Here is a 19,483-nt window from a genome sequence, read left to right as displayed (position 1 = left end):
AACAATGACTCTGGCAGTTGGGTGAAGATGAGCTTGAGCTTTAAGCCGGGCATTGACCAGATATGTTTCTATTTATAAACAATGACTCTGGCAGTTGGGTGAAGATGAGAAGGTGATTTAGGGATGACAGTGGAAGACGGCTGAGACCAGAAAGTGGTGAATGTGACTTGGACTGGGGGCATGGCCTTTGACACAGAGACATGAAGATGTTATTTAGGTCAGTGGTTCGGAACCTCAGCTGCACATCAGAATCATCTGAAGAGCTTTCTACAGTCCTGAAGCCCAGCTCCACCCTCAGAGCTATTGGCTTACTTTTCTGGGGGCAGCCTGAGCTCTCAGAAAATGACCTTTCCACAGTGAGGGCTGAGAACCACTGGGCCCAGCAAGGCTTTGGAGGACTTGGTGGATTAGACGTGGAGAGGTTAAGACGAGGGAGGTAATTTGCATGACAGCTACAGTTGCGGTAGATGAGTAACGAGCTTACCTGTAGTGCAATTTCCAGAGGAAAAGAAGACTGGAAGCCCAGATTTGAATGTCAACTCTCCTGATGATTTTGATTTGGCAATTTTTTAAACACATGTGTATCAATTTTGTGTAGGCCAAAGAAAACTCACCAAAACTATAAAATAAACAACCTAAGGTAGCCCTAACATTCAGGGGACCAGTCGCAACTTCTGCCTTAAATCAGGGAGGTTAAACTCTAATTATGGACTTCAGACTGTCACAGAATGCAGGAGTGAAATTCTCTGGAGACTCCTGGAAACACATCGATTAATTACTTGATACCTCATTAAGAATAAAGGTGACCTGGAGTATTTGGTGCCCTGCAATTGTGAATTTATTTTCTCCCTCCTTCTCTCCCTCTCTCCCCCCTCCCCCTTTCTGAGGAAGCATAATTTGTTTTTCCAAGGTTATGGGTTAAGGAGCAGAGCTAGGTCTTATATCTTATTAAGTCTCAGGTCTGTGCTACTTCTCAAATGTGGTTTTCAGCAGACTTTTTTGGGGGGAGGGGGTGGGCAGGGGAGCTGTTATAAAGTTTTACTTTTGAAAATACAATTTATATACATAGGACGCTTTTCTAAATACATACCAGAATTTCAACAAGTCTACCACATTCCCAACAATATTTTGAAAGATGAATACAATAAAGCAATGAATCTTGTAATAAAGTATCTGTTAGTGATAAAATACCACACACACACACACACACACACACACACACACACACACACAGAGTACTCATCAAAGTAGTCTGAATTGAATTAAATCAGGAGCTCCAAGGCTTATATCTCATGAGAATCTAATTCCAGAATATTCCCTTCAAGAGTATTCATTAAACAATGAAACTTTCAAATACTGTATTTTTTTTTGGTTTTATGTCATATTTATGTCATTATATACCAAGGGAGTACTTGTCACAAAACCTAAGAGGATCAAAGGATCATTAATTAATTCCCATTTAGTTCATAATTTGGTACTCAATTTTGTCCAAGACTGAACTAATTTTGGAAAAAAAAGTTTACATCCTTCTGTTAGACTTTTGAGCTACAGATACTATATTTATAAACATACCAGGGGATCTGTCATATTTCATATACTTGAGTTCCATAGAGTTGTATATTAAATCTTATTAGTTTCAGAACCATATGAGCATGGAATTTCCTTTCTCTACTGGCATGAATGTATTCTTAATTTGTATTAATCCCATAACAAAGGAAATGAAGGGTCTTGGGGAGTCTTGTAGGTCATACTATAAACACATACGCTAAGTAGAAAAGACAAAGGTCATCTCTGACATGTGAATTTTACTCTCCAGAACAAATTTCATCCTCAGTCAACTACAAGAAAAGCAGACATGGATATACATCCTTAGGTATGATTCAAAGAATGGGTAAGCAAACACTGAAGCTTTTATGTACCTGTTCCAGGTAGGATCATCAAACCAATCCAGTGTATCAAGGACTGTGCTGTGTGCTGAACTCTCCTTGTAGAAAAAAACCAGATGCCATGTCACCACAAAAGCTGAAAACCAAACAAATAAAGAAGGAATAAATAAATCTAAAACAAGATAAAAGAAGAAGTAGGATACTTGGATCACTTGATTGTGAAATGGCATTTTAATTAAATGATAGATTTCATAAATGGAGATTTATCCCAGACTTTCCCCAAATGGACTTCATCAAGGAAACCCTTTCATTCCACAACACCTGTTAGCATCCTGCTGCAGGAGTGATCCACGGCAGTTACTGGGGAAACAGTGAGCTGTGTACCCTACTTTTCCACGAGATGCCACATCTCGTAGGCTCTGTCATATACGGTCACAAGTTCTCAGGTTGAAACTCCCAATAACTGGGAGTACTTTATATGCTTCCCCATTAAAATATGCACATAAGGCACATATATTTAAAACACATATAGAAAGCTAAGTGTTGAGTTTCCTTCACAAGTTTCATAGCGAATTAGCGAAGAACCACTCACCTGACTAGTACAATTTATTTCATGGCAACAAGTATTTGACATTCATCCATCATTTTGATCAATATTTACTGAGTGAATAACATGAACCAGATATTGGGTTGAGAAAATGAATAGGACTTGGGCCTACCTTCAAAAAACCCAAGTCCACTCAAGTGGGCAAGGCCACTTTGGACCCTCATCAACCCTGAGGACTCAGTCATTGTGTTCACAGTGCAGACAGGGTACAGGGGTGACATCACTGAGCAGAGGGTTTTTAAGCTGAGCCTTGAATGTTGAGTAGAAGAGTGACAGGCAGACAAAGAGATAAGCCAGCGAAGCAGGGGTGAGGGAGGAGAAGGGTGTTATTCAGGCAGCATGTTCAAACACAGGAAGCTGTGAGGGAGAACGGCATGTTCTGAAAGCTGCCTTATATCGGGCCTACAATAATGTGAGGGAACAGAACATGCACAAAGGAAATGGCAGAACATCATTTTACAGATTTAAAGGGCTGTAAATCAGTCCACGGCACGGCGGTACAAACGAAAGCACCCACTCCAATAATTGTATAGAAGCTGAACCTATTCCCAAGCTCCTCTACACACGTCATCGCATCCTGGCTTCACAAAGTTGAGGGGTCTGCCCAAGACCTGAAGATAACTGGTGTAAGTTCATCTGTATCATTTTTCAGATTCTGCATCGATGGGATGTCATATGGGATTTGTCTCTCTCTAACTTACTTCACTTAGTATGATAATCTCTGGGTCCATCCATGTTGCTGCGAATGGCAGTATTTCATTCTTTTTTATGACTGATATACTTATTTACAAAACAGAAATGGACTCACAGACATAGGAAACAAACTTATGGTTACCAAAACGAAGGTGGGGGAGGGATAAATTGGGAATTTGGGACTAACAGATACACACTACCATATATAAAGTAGATAAACAAGGACCTACCGTATGGCACAGGGAACTCTACTCAATATCTTGTAATAACCTACAATGGAAAAGAATCTGAAGTTACATACGTGTGTGTGTGTGTGTGTGTGTGTGTGTGTGTGTGTGTGTGTATATAACTGAATCACTTTGCTGTACACCTGAATCATTGTAAATCACCTACATTTAATAAAAATAAAAAATTTAAAAGCTTCATACAATTGGAAAAAAAAAGTGATTCGTGTAGACCAGTCCAGTGCCCTCTCTGTGCAGGGAGCGGTGCATGTGGCATGTGGTATGGACATTCCAGTCTCTGTCCTATTTCATGACGTGTGCTTTTCCGACTGTACTGCTGGGTGGACTCCGGGCACAACCAAACCGCGGCCACCATCACCTTTCCTGTTTCCAATTTCAGGAAGTGAAGCATGGCGTAGAAAAATTGTGATTAATTCCACATGTTTTCACCTCCTGGATTTTGATATCTTTAATAAAAGACTTCTCCGTGTGGCCATACTGAAGGCAAGACTGGTCCAGCAACCGTGGAGAAACCGGTGATTCTGTCTACACCCAGCTCTGATCCTCAAACGCCCTCTGCGGACGTAACTGTTACATACGAGCCTCTCTCAGGCCTGGTGGTTCTCGCCTCTGACTTCACCAGCACTTTAATAACTTTGCTGATGTAGTGTGTGGATAAAAGGGCTTTGAACTCTAGGCAGAGGTTGGAATTAGTGCATCTATTCAGAGAGGAATGGAGTCCAGCACTCATTCGTAACATGTAAAAATGGGGAGAGAAAGCATGGAGATGAGAGCAAAGCAGGTTTAGTAATGCAAAAATGAAGAAACCTTGTCTATGACACATAGCTTATATAAGAAAAACTCTAAAGGAGCCTGTGGCATTCTCCAAAGGATGAGAAATATAGTTGCTGAGGCTGGAAAGATTGTAGAGGATTTTTTCCCTTCCTCTTCTTCTCTCTCCTCCCACTTTTTCTCTTTTAAACTCCTGAAGTGAAACTGCTTAGAATACATCTTACTCAGTTCAATTTCTCATCATGAAGGTGAGAGACTGGAAAAATATTTCAGTAGCCCTGAAATCTCCTTGCCCTCATGAAAGAGGATAGCAGTTTTTATTTTCAGTGCTTTTCCAGTTGAGAAACTGTATGCTTGTTACAGGCTTTCTGAGACCTTACAACATATTAGGAATTATTTTGGCTTTAAAGAAGCGTGATGGCTTAAAAAGGCAGCTTCTGCTACAGAGGCTCTCAAGATAGAAACTAATGCCAGGCAACAGATGAACAGCAATGCCTAGAATACAGACAGACACTGGATGTAAGACAGACAGAATCCAAATGACAGTATCATCCAGATATGCAACTTCCAGCAATGACCTTGTGTTACAGCTGCTTGACAAACCACACTTGTTACCACAGAAGTAAGCTTGTTCTTGACATGCAGCAGGGAGCAGATGAAGCAGAAGCATTATTTGAAACCGAAACATAGAAGCAAATAAACGAATCAAAAATACCTGTGAGCAACCTAATGGAAGAAAACTTGGATAAGTCATTTAGAAGAGAAACTGGACTACACACAACATCCTAAAATGAGTAATTTATGGAAAAAAATTTATTTCGAATGTATTTCCCATTTGTTTGTATGAATACTTAGGAAATTCATGGGATCCAACAGATTTGACCTCAGTGATTTGCTGTACAATCCAGCATTTGCTGGCACGATAGAAATTGGTTCTCTAGAGAAACCTGACAACTAGCCCCTGTAAACTCTGGAATGAGAAATCGGGTTCTATGAAAATTTGTACCAAAAGAGCCTGGATGCTTAATCCATGCAAGAAGAAGTCGGGGCAGGTGGATTGGTAGATGAGATGAGGGAGGTACAGGCAGAGGGAAGGAGAATTAATTATTTCCCTTATGGTACTAACACACCAGGCATTGATTTCTCATCTGATCATCTCAGCAGCCTTGTGAAGGAGGTGTCATCGTCACTAGTTTACAAATGAATTATTATTTTTTTTGAGAGGCTAATTTACTTAATACACAACAAGAAGTGGCCTGAGCTGGGATTTGAAACTATGTTTGCCTGATACTTAGGTGATTTTCCTAATTAAAACCACAGTAATCCTCAAACAGTAAGCAATATGTAAATTAAAAAATCTCAATAGCAATCAAACAAACCCACAATTTAAAAAATGACACAGACTGCATTAGCTACAATTATAAATAATAAAATGCAGATGGGACTATTGGGAAAACAATGGATAAACTCATATATTTTCGTGGTATTATGCATATGTAGAACCCACTGAATCACCGATCTCACCCACACCTATATTTAGGGTCCTGAAATATATTCATATCTTTGGACCTACTAATCCCACTCACAAATTATCCCAAAGAAACAATTCAAAATTAGGAAAATGTTCATTGTAGCATTATTCATAATACTAGTGAATAACAGAAACTATTTGTGTATCCCACAGCAGGGCATCTAAGAAAATGTTTGTATATTAACTCCACAGTATATTAAGTAGCCAATAAAGTAATAACTAAGGCACAATATAGAGAAAGTGGTATAGAAAACTGTATGTTCTGATTATAAGTAGGTACAAAATGTATATGTGAATAAATACTAGCCACGTAACCAGAATAAAGAAAATTGTGGTGCTAGGATAGAGTAGCTGTGAGTGCATTAAAAAGTCTTAGCTCCATTCTCATAATATATTTTAAAATTGTACTCATTTGAAATGCCTACTGAATAACAATACAGACCCACAAACATGATATATATTTGGAATACGTGTTTACATGGTGAAATGGTCTCCAGCCCATAAAATATTATTTTGTTACATCGTTAAGTATTTGATAGTGGAGGAAGGAGGTAGGAGATGAAAGAGATATACTTAGTATGATGCTGAGATTATATATATATATACATATTTTAACAGAATGGTGAAAATCAATTTCTTATAATGACCGTCCACAGAAAACTTAAGATTCGATTACAAAACCAAGAAGATTTGTTGACATAATTGCTAATGCATGTGATTTTAAATGAATCTATGATCAACAGTCTTTTCCACACTGTAACATAACTTTCACCTTCTTACATTCCCTCTATCCCATTTTCTAAAGGAAAAAAAAAGCTAAAGAAAATTGGCTGAGCCTCAGAATCTCCCATTTCTTCATTTCCTTAAGACATCACCCATCTCCCAAACAGGGTCTCCTCTCCATCCCTGGGAAGCCATTTAGTCTTCCCAGGGCAGGGAGAAGGTGCATTTGAAGAGACAATAGCTAACTCACAGCTACTGGCTTCTGTCTCACATAAGAACAAGGGTGAACTAGCAAGTGTTCGTCATTTGTCTCAGATGGTATCTATTCATCTCTCTCTAGTCGTGATCTCATTCCTGGTTTTAGGCAGTAAATTTCTAGCATTTGCTGCTCCAAAATATCTCCTACCCTCTAGAAGTTAGATTAAGGTGGAAAAACTACATTGCCTATCTCCTGGCTCAATAGCTCTTAGAAAGCAAAGGAACATCCATTCTAAGTCTATAAATCTCACAGATCATTAGAAATTCACAAACCGAGCTGATCTCCCTGTGCTATGCGGCTGCTTCCCACTAGCTATCTACCTTACGTTTGGTAGTTGCTTTGTGACCGCCTGGAGGGGTGGGGTAGGGAGGGTGGGAGGGAGGAAGACACAAGAGGGAAGAGATATGGGAACATATGTATATGTATAACTGATTCTCTTTGTTATAAAGCAGAAACTAACACACCATTGTAAAGCAATTATACTCCAATAAAGACGTAAAAAAAATTAAAAAAAAAAAGAAATTCACAAACCACATCCCCTGCCTCTCCCCCGGCAGTTGTTTATACATTTACATATAAAGAGAAATGCAAAATTAAATGTAATTCAAGTACTGCTCAATCTCTTTTGTGTAAGTCAGCCTTTCCATTAGCGTTCCTCTCTCACTCTTTCTTTAAACACACACACACACACACACACAGTGGAGAGGGGTATGGCTTCAGTAAACTCAGGAAGAGAAGAAACATTCTGCATCTCAAAACATGACTTAGTCTATCTCCCTTGACCTATGCGGCAGGGCTCCTTATCCATCTGTGCGCTCCTAGCCCAGCTGACATTTAGAATTAGGCTCGCCACTGGCATGCATACCATTTGTTACTTCTTGATCAATTAAAGTTGGGTAGACATTTCTGTTTAACTCGGCCTCATCCAACCTCCTGCTGATTGTGCAGCCTTCTCTGACGTCTGACTGCGATGCACGTTCAGCCCTGGGGTGCTGCAGCCCTCAGGTAAGAACCACTGACACATTCTGCAGCTGTCCGGGGTCCTATCTATGCCACACCAGAACGGAAGTTCCAAGGCTTTCCTCCGATTGACCAGGCTGAACTGCTAAGTTTGCTATGATGCTGGCAGAGGGCCGCATATGAAGTAGTTGCCTCTCTTGGTACACATGTCCTTCTCATAAATACAGTCCTCATTCTCTGGGCTGAAACTCCAAGAGAGAAAGTTGGGAGGCACGTATTAGACTGCTTCACTTTCCTTCCTTCCACCGTCATTCTTGTTTTGCAGAATTCCTCGGACTCAGCAAGGGGTCATGTTTTCCTTTTCTTTCTTGGTGTTGTAGTCTATTAATATCAGAGAGTGAGCCTAGATGTAATAAGTTGAAGGGTTTTTCCAACATATATGACTGGCATTTTCTGGGCTGACCCTTGATAAACTAAAAAAATCTAGAAAATTCTTTCTCGAAAACTAACTTGGATTTCCACTTTTAGCCATAACAGAGTACAGGGATGGAGTATAACCTATACCCTGGCACCCCCCATCCCTTCAAAACCCCGAGAAAATATAATAAATGAAATAACTATTTTGAGGAATTGGATAAGTAGTGTAGGACTGTGATGACAGAGAAGGGAAACCAAGAAGAGAAGAGAAACCTGTAACTGGGCTCTTGGTTTGGATGAGGTTTCTGGGAAGTGGGCACAGGAAGGGGAAGTCAAGCACAGCTTGGCTGCCTTACTAAATTGAGGAAGTGGTGATCAAAGTTTGAGGAGTCTAGTAGTCCTATGAAGAAGATGCTCAACAACGTTAGTTACTAGGAAAATGTAAATTAGAACCACAATTAGATGCCATGACACCATTAAAACAACTGATTATCGTAACCTTGGCAAGGATGTGAGGTAGCTGTAACTCTCTTACACTGCTGGTAGGAATGTAAAATGATACAGCCACTATGGAAGACCGTTTTGCAGTTTATTATATAGGTAAATATACGCTTAATGTGTAGCTGAGCAATTTTACTCCTAGCTATTTACCCAAGAGAGATGAAAATATATGTCTATAGAGAAACTTGTGTATCAACGTTCATAAGCAAAGCAACTTCATTCATAATCAAACTGGAAAAAAATGTCCATCGGAAGGGAGAAAGCAAATCTTGTTACTGTCATACAATGGAATTAAATAGGGATGCAATGCAATAAAAAGGGATGAATCACTGATACTATTTCACAATACCATGTATAAACCTCAAAAATATTATGTTGAGCAAAAGAAGCCAGATATAAAAGTGCATACTGTGGGACTCAATTATTATAAAAGTCTAGAAAAAAGAAATCTAATCGAAGGATCAAAAAGCAGAACAGTGATTGCCTGGGACTGGGGTGGGATAGGGTGTATGTCAATTGACGAGGAAGGGCTACACAGGAACTCTGTGTGGTGATGGAAATGTCCTACAGCTTGATTTAGTGGTAACAGCATGGTAGGTAAATCTGTTTAACATCAACCAAATATGTACTAAAAGTGAGGGCTTGTTATTGTATATACATTATATCTCAATATAATATTGAGATTAAAATTAACTTTACCTGGTTTCTTATTCTTTTATAATATCAGAACTGATCTCTTAAAATAGTTTTAAGTAATTTTTAATATTAAAATATTAATTTAGGTACAAAAGGAAATACACAGGTCTTACATTTGTTTTAAAGGAATCCAGTGTTTGTGGGAAAAGGGTGTCACAGAAAAGAAATAAGCTGGCCATGTACTGCCACTTACTGAAGAAAGGTGGTCAGCACAGGGGATTGATTACGTTATTCTGTCTACTTTTGAATATGTCTGCAATTTTTTATTTAAAACGTTTTAAACATCTAGTGGATTGCGTTTCTTTAATTAAGATATTCTTACTATATTAGTTAGCGGTAGATGTCTGCCTTAACTACTTCCTCTCCACATCCTTATCTCCTGATACTGTGTAACGTCTTTCTGCATCTTTGTTACATTTTCCATTTCATCCTCTACTTTTCTCCTTTCATCTCTTCGTCAACAGCAATTTTCACAGAATCAACTTGTGTGACATGGAGAAGTCAAGACCTGAACAATTTGAGAGAAAATTAATTAAACCTCTCAGTCTGGTCCTTTATATTCGACAATCACGAATTTCAGTAAGCCTACCTGCAGAAGAGAGGCCCTTTCAGGAACAAATGAAACAGCAAGGTGCAGAGAAACACCACTTTGTTAAGTAAAGCTGACTGACAGTCTGCTTAACGTGATGACTGAAACAAATGGAACAAGGAAACCAATTCAACACAGTGAACACAAAGAAAGAGTACGAAAAATTTAAAAGGGAAAGAAAATTGGACTTAATTATTTTCATCCTACCTTTCCCTTTTAAGGCATTCGGAGTCTTGCTAACTTCAGGCAAAGCTGGCTCCAGGCTCCCAGTCACATGAGTAGGGTTCTGGTCCGGAAGTTCTGGCTAACACAGAGTGTGCACAGACTCCATGCTGACATTATTTTTACAGATTTTATAAATCATTTTATAGATTTTCCAGGAGACTGAAGCTCAGAATGAAGTCAGTCAAAATAGACTGATTAATGATATACTGAATAGATGGCAGTGTTCAACTATGTAGGCAGGGATGGTCTTTAGAGACATTAATGTTCCTTTCAGTTTCTTAGTGATGTATAAAATAGAAAATGGTGTTTTCCCCCGATCCTATTATCTCTAGAACTACCCGTTCTTTCTGTGTATAAGATCCCAAACCGTTTTTCTAATGAGCAAAAGAGTGGACAAAAAACATGTACTAATTACCAACAAAGAACGTAAGTGCTGCAATCACACTTCGATGTGCTAAATTAGAACTTTGTTCTCCAGAACCTAACCCATTATGGACAAACTGAGAATTGTTCCTAATGTTAAACTAGAACAATAAGGCACAGGGTGTTTAAGAGTGGAAGCTGTGCAGGGGCTACACACAATCCTATTATCACAGAGCTCTCATTTTCCTTTAGACACATTCCTTTTCTAAGTATATCTTCTAGTAAAACGTTTCACCTTAGGAGCAAACTTAAAGAATAAAAATTTAAAAAAGAGTCTGACTATAGAACAAGGGATATAGAAAAATTCCTAGGATAGGGACATATGACACCTGTCTCTTTACCAAGATGTTCTACATTTAATTATTCCAAAGAAATGCACAGGTAGAAAGCATGATATACTAGTGTCTTTGTGGGATGTAGAGAAGTGTAATTATCTTCGTTGCCTTTGGGAAGTTTATTTTATCTTTTAGGCAAAAAGATAATCACGTCATAAGTAACATGATAAAAAGTTATATATATATATGTATATTATATATATAATGTGAATCCATCCATCTATGTATTCATCCATTCATCTCTCTATCCATCCATCCACCCATCCACCCATCCATCTATCCATCTATCCATCTATCCATCTATCTATCTATCTACCTACCTACCTACCTATCTATCTATCTCTCTATCTAACGTGGTGCTCGTGTTATTGGCAGTGAGGACTATAGCGTCATGGGAAAAGCACAGATTCAGAAAGGATAAACTGAGAGAGAAGGAAATGCTTTGTGGGAGATAAGCTAGATCTCAAATTATGAGTACAACTCATAAAATAACAGGAGGGAGGTGCTTCAGGGATGGGGAACAATAAAAACAAAGGCTAAGAATCAAGAACAGAGAGGACACACCGTGGGACCAAGGGAGAATGACACTGACCTGAGATAGAGGAAATCAGGTTGGAGCCCAACTTGGGAAAGCCTTGAACGCTGGTCCTCAGGAACTCGTATTTTAGCCTGAGAGCAGCACAGTCGCTGAAATGTTTTGAGTAGGAGACTGACACACTAGAGGTGGTTTTTACATCAAAGAGATCTAGAAGCTATGATGACTGGACACAGGGCAAGAGGCTAAAGAACCATAGGCCAAATCAAATTTTTAAAGCATTTTGACCTTAAGTGATGACTAAGGAACATTTCTAAGTAGTAGTAAATTCCTGATAAAATCAAGTGCTTAGAGTCTGCACACATTGTTCAATTTCAAAGTGATTCAACACAAAACACTGACTGCACACGGCTTTAAGCTGTATGAGAAAGACAACAGGGGTCATCACAGGGTTGTAAAGCCACAAGAGCAGAGAAGGATGAGTCTGGTGTCCCTCAGGCCCCGGAAGACAGTGAAAGAGGACAAAGAGGAAGTTGATTTGTGCTAGAACCTGTGGAGTGGGGTCAGGTTTTGACAGGAACACACTGAAGACAAGGGGATTCGGACGCAGAGAGATCAGGAAAAGGTCGGGAGGCAGCAGCAGCGAACATGTCAGGGGGCTCCACGAGTGCCTGTCCCTGTATTTATAGGAGGTGGCACGTGCGGAAGGAGAAAATGAAGGAATATTTCCTTGAGAAAGTTACTTCTCCCCTTTGGGCTTCAGATTCTTCATGGAACTCTTAGGGAACTGTTGACCGAAACCACCTGCCTTAGCCAGGAATGAGGATAACTGCCTGCCTGAGTTGTCTCACAACAGGAGATCCCACTGCCTCTGGAAAAAACTAACTGGGAGAATTCAGGAGGGGCAGAAGGGAGGGAGGACACACCAGCCCATGGTACATCTTGTTACACTAACCTGGAAGAATTCGGGAGGGGCCGAAAGGAGGAGGGAGGGGACCGACGACATGCCCTGCCAACCTCCCAGAAGCCCTCACGCTGGAATCCACCTTGGCTGAGAGATGCGCGTGCCACCAGGAAGGAGTCTGAGTCACACCCAGCATGGGCCAAGCAAGATGATTGGCCAGAGGCAACCCGGAAACTCACCCCATTACCAGAAAACCTGAGACTGCGAGCCACGAGGGTTCTCTTCCCCTGCTGCCCTCCGCCCAGGCATCCCTTTCTAACAAGGTCTTTTGCTTTGTCAGTACGTGTGTCTCCTCGGACAATTCATTTCTAAGTGTTAGACACGACGAGTCCACTCTCAGGCCCTGGAAGGGGTCCCCCTTCCTGCAACGGAACTTTATATTTTTACTGTTTAAATTCACACTGAAGACCTGCCCAGGAGTTAAATGATAATCACCCTGTAACTGAGAGCAATGAAATAGAGAGATCGTGGGGTGCAGTCATGGTGGGGATCATAAGAAAAGATGAGGTCTTGATAGATCCTGGGAGATGACTGCAATGTACCAGGCACAGAGAAACAGAGAAGGATGTTCAGGTGGGTGGAATAAGGGACAGGTGCCAAAGAAAATGTGTCACCAGAGTTCTGAGTGTAAGTGCCTGACTTTGAGCTTTCTGACTGTAATGTAAGTTCCTGACATTAAGCTTTTGATTGCCGAGGCACCCATTTCAAAGTCTCAATAAACATACTGCCAGCTGTGTGACATAGCCGCTAATAAAGCCACTAGATAAGAAACCGTGCTGTCCCGCGCACAAAGTTCCCCTCGTAGAAAGAACTGGGTGACCTAGATAACAACCTACTGGAGTGACCCTGCTTTTCCCTTCCTGCACCCTAATTCCTGCTCTTCTGTCTTAAATTTGCGAATAAAGAGTGAACCTGAGAAACCCTAGTGACCCCACCCTTAGACGCCAATAAAGACAGAGTCTCGGGTCTACAAGCCCTCCCCCTCTCTCTACCCTCGACCTTGCTGTCTGGTTCTCAGGAGTGCCATGTACCCTCCAGGACCTGTGAGTAATAAATTTTGTTCTTCAAAGTTCCCTAATGGTTTTTGCTACGGTGCATCCTGCAATCATAATAGGAACCACAAGGGCTGGTCAAGCCACAACTCTGGCTCTAGCTGGGGAAATGTCTGTGGTGGTTCAATACAAGTAATAATACAGGCCCAGGCATTCTTAGCCTATCAGTTCACTATCAGTCACTGTCAACCTTCTGACACCCAACAAGACAAACTCTCAACAGACTGGATACAAAAGACAAAGGTGATTATTCACATATTTTTACATGGTCAAGGAACCAGAAGAACAGTACTTCCTTTGAGATAAAAAGGGAAAGGGGTGTGTGTGTGTGTGTGTGTGTGTGTGTGTATGTGTGTGTGTATTTCAGGAAAGATAGTAAATAGATCTGTGTTTTCGAGATGCTGAGTCTGGGGTGAGGGGGACTCATTCAGCAATACAAACAACTAGTAACACAGAAATTAAGCTTTGGAGAGAGAGTTGAAAGATTAAACATGAAGATGACCTACCTGCGTAACAGCTGGGAGAGTGACTTGAGAGATGTAGAAAAGGAAGCAAAGAGAGTGTAAAAGAGTAGAGGAAGACTCATTTTTAGGGAATCACTATTTCAGGAGGCAGGAGGTGGAAAAGAAGAATCCAGCCCAAACCTAGAGACCGGCAAGAGAAAGCAGAAGAACCCAAGGATGCTAAGATACTGATGGCAGTGTCACAAAACCGCCTCAAATTCTAAGAAGTTTTCAGGTAGAAAAACTGGGAAAAAAAAAAAAAAAAAGCTCAGGTTAGGAAAAAGAAGGGTTTACTGATAACCTTTAAGACCAGTGTTTCAGGATAATTAAAGTGGAGACACTAAATGACAGTGAATTACAGATGAGAGGGGAGGGGAAGGCAGGGCAGGGCAGACAACGCTGATGAATCTGGCAGTGAAGGCGAAGCAGGAAAATGCATGCGAGCTGGAGGATACAGCGCCAGGCACACAGCAGACACTGGAATCCTTCCAAAGGAGTAAGAGGCTGGGAGGTGAGGTCAAGAAATATTTTACATTACAAAAATTTTCTTTTGGCCGTGTCTTAGTTCCCAGACCAGGGATTGAACCCGTGCCCTCGGCGATGAAAGTGCAGAGTCCTAACCACCGGACCGACAGGGAATTCCCAAGAAAAAAATTTTAATTAAAAAATTTTATTGAGGTACAATTGACATATAATGTTATATGAGTTTCAAGAGCATAACACGAGTCGATATTTGTAAACACAGCAAAATGATGACCACAAGAAGTCCAGTGAACATCTGTCATCATACATAGTTATTCATTTTTTTTTTCTCGTGATAAGAATAAAATTGAGTTTTAATGTTTAAAACACCAGGGTTCGAAGTCAGGAAATAGGCAGAAAGGGCAGATGTCAGAGACCAGGGAGAGGATGAGAATCCAGGTAGAAATGTGAATGTCTTAGTTGGAGGGACACTTCCTCTTCAGAGACAGAGAAAGGGGCAGAATGAGGACAGATGTGTTGAAGAGACTGGAGGAAAGATGTGTGGGTTCTAGGTTTCTCAGAGAAGCAGGTCATGGGGGTATTCCAAGAGAGCTTGGGTCAGAAGGGCAGTGTATAGAATTAGGGGTGGAAATTGAAGGGGAACTTTCGGCAAAGCCACTCTGGAGAGTGGACTAAGCCATGGTGAAGGCTGACTGGAAGCGTACTGAGGAGGCAGGAGGAGCCACAGTTACAATGAGCCTCGTCTACAAGCCTTGTGGCTTTGTCCAATAATATCCTGTGACACTGAAACATGAGAAGAGGAGGGCTTCAAGGAGGGTGACGGGGCAAGTCCAGAGGAAGGGGTGAGAGAGGCCGGAGCATCAGAGAGGGTGGCAATGAGGGGTCTGGACAAGATGCCTGGTGTGGCCTGAAGGGAACTCGCAGCACAGTCTCCGTAGGAGACTGAGGAAGAAAAAGAGCCCAGAATTCACAAGGCAAGATTCTGAAGATAAGAGGTGTGGTCGGGCTTCCCTGGTGGCGCAGTGGTTAAGAATCCGCCTGCCAATGCAGGGGACACAGGTTCGAGCCCTGGTCCGGGAAGATCCCACACGCCGCGGAGCAACTAAGCCCGTGCGCCACAACGACTGAGCCTGTGCTCTAGAGCCCACGAGCCACAACTACTGAGCCCGCGTGCCTACAGCCCATGCTCCGCAACAAGAGAAGCCACCGCAATGAGAAGCCCGCACACCGCAACGAAGAGTAGCCCCTGCTCGCCGCAACTAGAGAAAGCACGAGCGGAGCAATGAAGACCCAATGCAGCCAAAAATTAAAAAAATAAGGTGTGGCGAACAAAATAAACTTTCTACATGGTACAGGTCCCTCCACCAAAGGAACAAGGGTAATTGTGTTCTCTATGTCACAGAATAAAAAATGAAAATGTTTGGAAAGTATTTTGGATATATATAGAAGGCCCCATTAGTTCAAAGGAAGCAAGACCAGTGTGCTCGCAACTTTCACTTCGTGTAGGGCACAAAGAACGGGGCCACACACAAGGAGGAATTTGAAAAACGCTTTTGATACCATCGAATCAGTGATAAACCAAACATGGAATAACAGCTATTTTCCTTCCCTGGCTGTATACATGACCTAATAGAGCTGGACTGAATATAACAATTTAAGTGAAGATACTGTTTTATGCTTGAAAAGAAAGGAGTCTTAAGTATCTACAGACAAAGAGGGTTCTTAGATAACTGAATGCTTATCTATTGCTTTCTGACCTCATAAAAGTATTTTTTAAGTGGAGATGACATTAGGATTTTGGTAGCTTTCAATACTTCATGGGGACCACAGGCAAGACCCAGAGGATAAATCTGAGTATCACATTTGTGAAACTTGGTTTCATGACTAAGAAGAAACATAACACTGTCATTTTTAATAAGTGTTTCATGTACGTATATTAGAAAATTGTTCTGATATGTAATTGACTTTCACTTACCATCCAAGGTTGTACCAAGATTTTATCCCACTGGCTCCCTAGGCTGATGAACTCATCGAAATTCCCCAGAGACTTCTTTAGAGGGAAAGATTTCTGGTACATCTCCAGAGATTCTAATTCTAGAGGCCAGAGACTAGGCACAAGGATCTGTATTTTTACAGAAAGTCTCCAAAGGAATACTGAAAGAGTCTTCTACTGGTAAGGACTGACTATAATTAACAAACTGCAGAATAAATGTATTTTGATTGACACTGTACGAAATATAAGAGTAAACTGGCATTGGTCAACTCCTGTCCCAGATATAAGACTAGCTTGTTATTGCGTTGGAAACCTAATATGAACGACTTTGGTTTTATTTATTCCTCCTTAAGAGTATAAATCGGACTAAAGATAATTAGGCCATAAACGAGAAATTAATTTACCACTGTATATTCTTCCTTTCTCCTATGATTCCATTCCATTGGCCATTATAGCACTGATATGTGATGAGATCACCTTTCAGTATATTTGCAACAGGGAAGCATTCATGTTTCACTCTCTTGGGATGGGCAGCAAGGCAAAGAAAAGTAAGAAAAAGAAATGTGAAGTAAATGGGGTCTGGGAGTTTAGCAAACTGCTGACAAGATTAAAATTCATTGTGTTAATTCTTCTGATATTCTTGTAAGTTTGCTGAGATAAAAGTCAAAGCTCTCAGGGTGATCTGTATTGAAAGAGGGGATAAGAAAAAGAAGGAACAAAAGAGGTGAGATTGAAAAGCTTGAGGAAGCAGAGCAGACAGGACAGCAGCCCCTCTCAGCTCCAACTCAGAGCTGCCCCAGCACCAGGACCGCACTGGCTCCCAAACTAAGACCTCCTGTTTCCCAGACATGGGAATCCATGTGAGATATTTAGAAAAAATGAAAGAATACCAAAAAACCCCAAAAGAAAGAAAAGAAAGATGAAAACCAACCAACCTGTAACAAAAACAAAATCACCAAATAAACACTCCTATCCTTTTTTTAACAATTGCATAAAACTGCTAACTTTAGTCAGTCTAAAATCGACTTGTATTTATTGGGCACCTATTCTGAGCAAGCTTAGGGGACAACAGTAGGAACCAAATAAATACAGTCTCTATGCTCATGGGTTACTTCAGATATTTCCTAAAAACTAGGGCTGATATTGTTTTGAGGCTATAAACCAGTTCTGCTGTATTGAAAAGAAAAATCAAGAAAAGACAACGTACAGACTGGGAGAAAAGATTTGCAAACGATGCAACCGGCAAGGGCTTAACTTCCAAAGTACACAAACAGCTCATACAGCTCAATAACAACAAAAACAAACAACCCAATCAAAAAATGGGCAGAAGATCAAAACAGAAATTTTTCCAAAGGCATACAGATGGCCAGTAGGCACATGAAAAGATGCTCAACATTGCTAATTATTAGAGAAATGCAAATCAAAACTATGAGGTATCACCTCACACCAGTCAGAATTGCCATCATCAAAAGATCTGCAAATAATAAATGCTGGAGAAGGTGTGGAGAAACGAGAACCATCCTACACTGTCGGTGGGAATGTAAATCGGTGCAGCCGCTAAGGAAAACAGTATGGAGGTTCCTTAAAAAAACTGAAAATAGAGTTACCATATGATCCTGCAATCCAATTCCTGGGCATGTATCCAGAGAAAACTCTAATTTGAAAAGATACATGCACCCCAATGTTCATAGCAGAACTATTCACAATAGCCAAGGCATGGAAGTAACCAAAGTGTCCATCAACAGATGAATAGATAAAGAAGATGTGGCATATATATATATATACACACACACACATACCACGTATATATAATGGACTGTTACTCAGCCATAAAAATGAATGAAATCATGCCATTTGCAGCAACACAGGTGGACCCAGAGATTATCATACTAAGTGAAGTAAGTCAGACAACAGAAAGACAAGTATATGGTATCACTTATGTATGAAATCTAAAATACGATACAAATGAACTTATGTACAAAACAGAAACAGACTCACAAACATAGAAAACAAATTTATGGCTACCAAAGGGGAAAGGGGGGAAGGGATAAATTAGGAATTTGGGATTAGCAGAACTACTACACACAAAATAGTTAAACAACAAGGTCCGACTGTAGAGCACAGGGAACAACTTTCAATATCTTGTAATAAGCTATAATGGGAAAGAATCTGTAAAAGAACACACACACACACACACACACACACACACACACACACACACACACATATATATCTGAATAACTTTGCTGTACACCAGAAACGAATACAACATTGTAAATCAACTATACCTCAACTTAAAAAAATCAAGATACTCCCAGTATCTTACTAAAACCTGAATAGGTAGCTACCACATCCAGTCAGGAAGGCTGAAAAATGTTCAGACAAGAGCCATTTTGTCATCTATACCTTTTGGGTTAATTCTGTTATATCACATGGTTAAAGGCTTTCATATAGCATCCTATAACTATCATGTATAATCATTTTAGAAAATGGATACATTACGCCGGTGACATTTCATACCTACTAAAGTCTGGATGAAAGACTGTTCCTACTTACGCGAGGCAAGCTTACAATCATTACCAGAATTCTAAGATGGTTTTCAATCAGCTGGAAAATAGTTGTCTTGTATTTACAATAATCTCTGAAACAGTGACCTTCAACCTTTTTTGACTTCTTACCGGCAATCAGATACGTATTTTTTTTACATTGCAACCAAGTGTACCCATGTACCTGTGTACACAAATGAGGATCTAAAACTGCAACAAACGTTTCCTGTAACAATATTTATTCTCACAGTGCATGGTGTTCTTAGATATTTTGTTCCACTTTTTTCATTAATAAACTTTACTCTTTAGGGTAGTTTTAGGATTGAAGAAAAACTGAACAGAAACCACAGAGAATTCCCATGTATCTCTCTCATCACTCCCCCCAGCCTCCGTTTTCCTTATAGTTAACATCTTGCATTCTTGTGGTATATTTGTTACAATTAATAAACACATATTTATACATCTTTATTAACTAAAGTCCATAGTGTACATTAGGGTTCACCCTTTGTGTTGTACATTCAATGGGTTTTGACAATGTATAATGGC

At 40.4% G+C, this 19,483-nt stretch overlaps 1 protein-coding gene across 1 annotated transcript in view; it reads right to left on the bottom strand.

Moving 5' to 3' along the window:
• The window catches only part of CHRM3 (cholinergic receptor muscarinic 3), a 361,979-nt gene that overhangs the window by 242,151 nt on the left and 100,345 nt on the right, over positions 1-19,483 (bottom strand). The window contains exon 3 of the mRNA XM_029244602.1: positions 1,920-2,022. The gene's annotated coding sequence lies outside the window, so the exon portion shown is untranslated. The remainder of the gene's footprint in view (positions 1-1,919; positions 2,023-19,483) is intronic.

The sequence above is a fragment of the Monodon monoceros genome, unplaced genomic scaffold, assembly GCF_005190385.1.
Source record: "Monodon monoceros isolate NGI ecotype Baffin Bay Population unplaced genomic scaffold, NGI_Narwhal_1 Super_Scaffold_4, whole genome shotgun sequence".
Taxonomy (NCBI): Eukaryota; Metazoa; Chordata; class Mammalia; order Artiodactyla; family Monodontidae; genus Monodon; species Monodon monoceros.
This window is presented reverse-complemented; position numbering and strand designations above follow the sequence as displayed.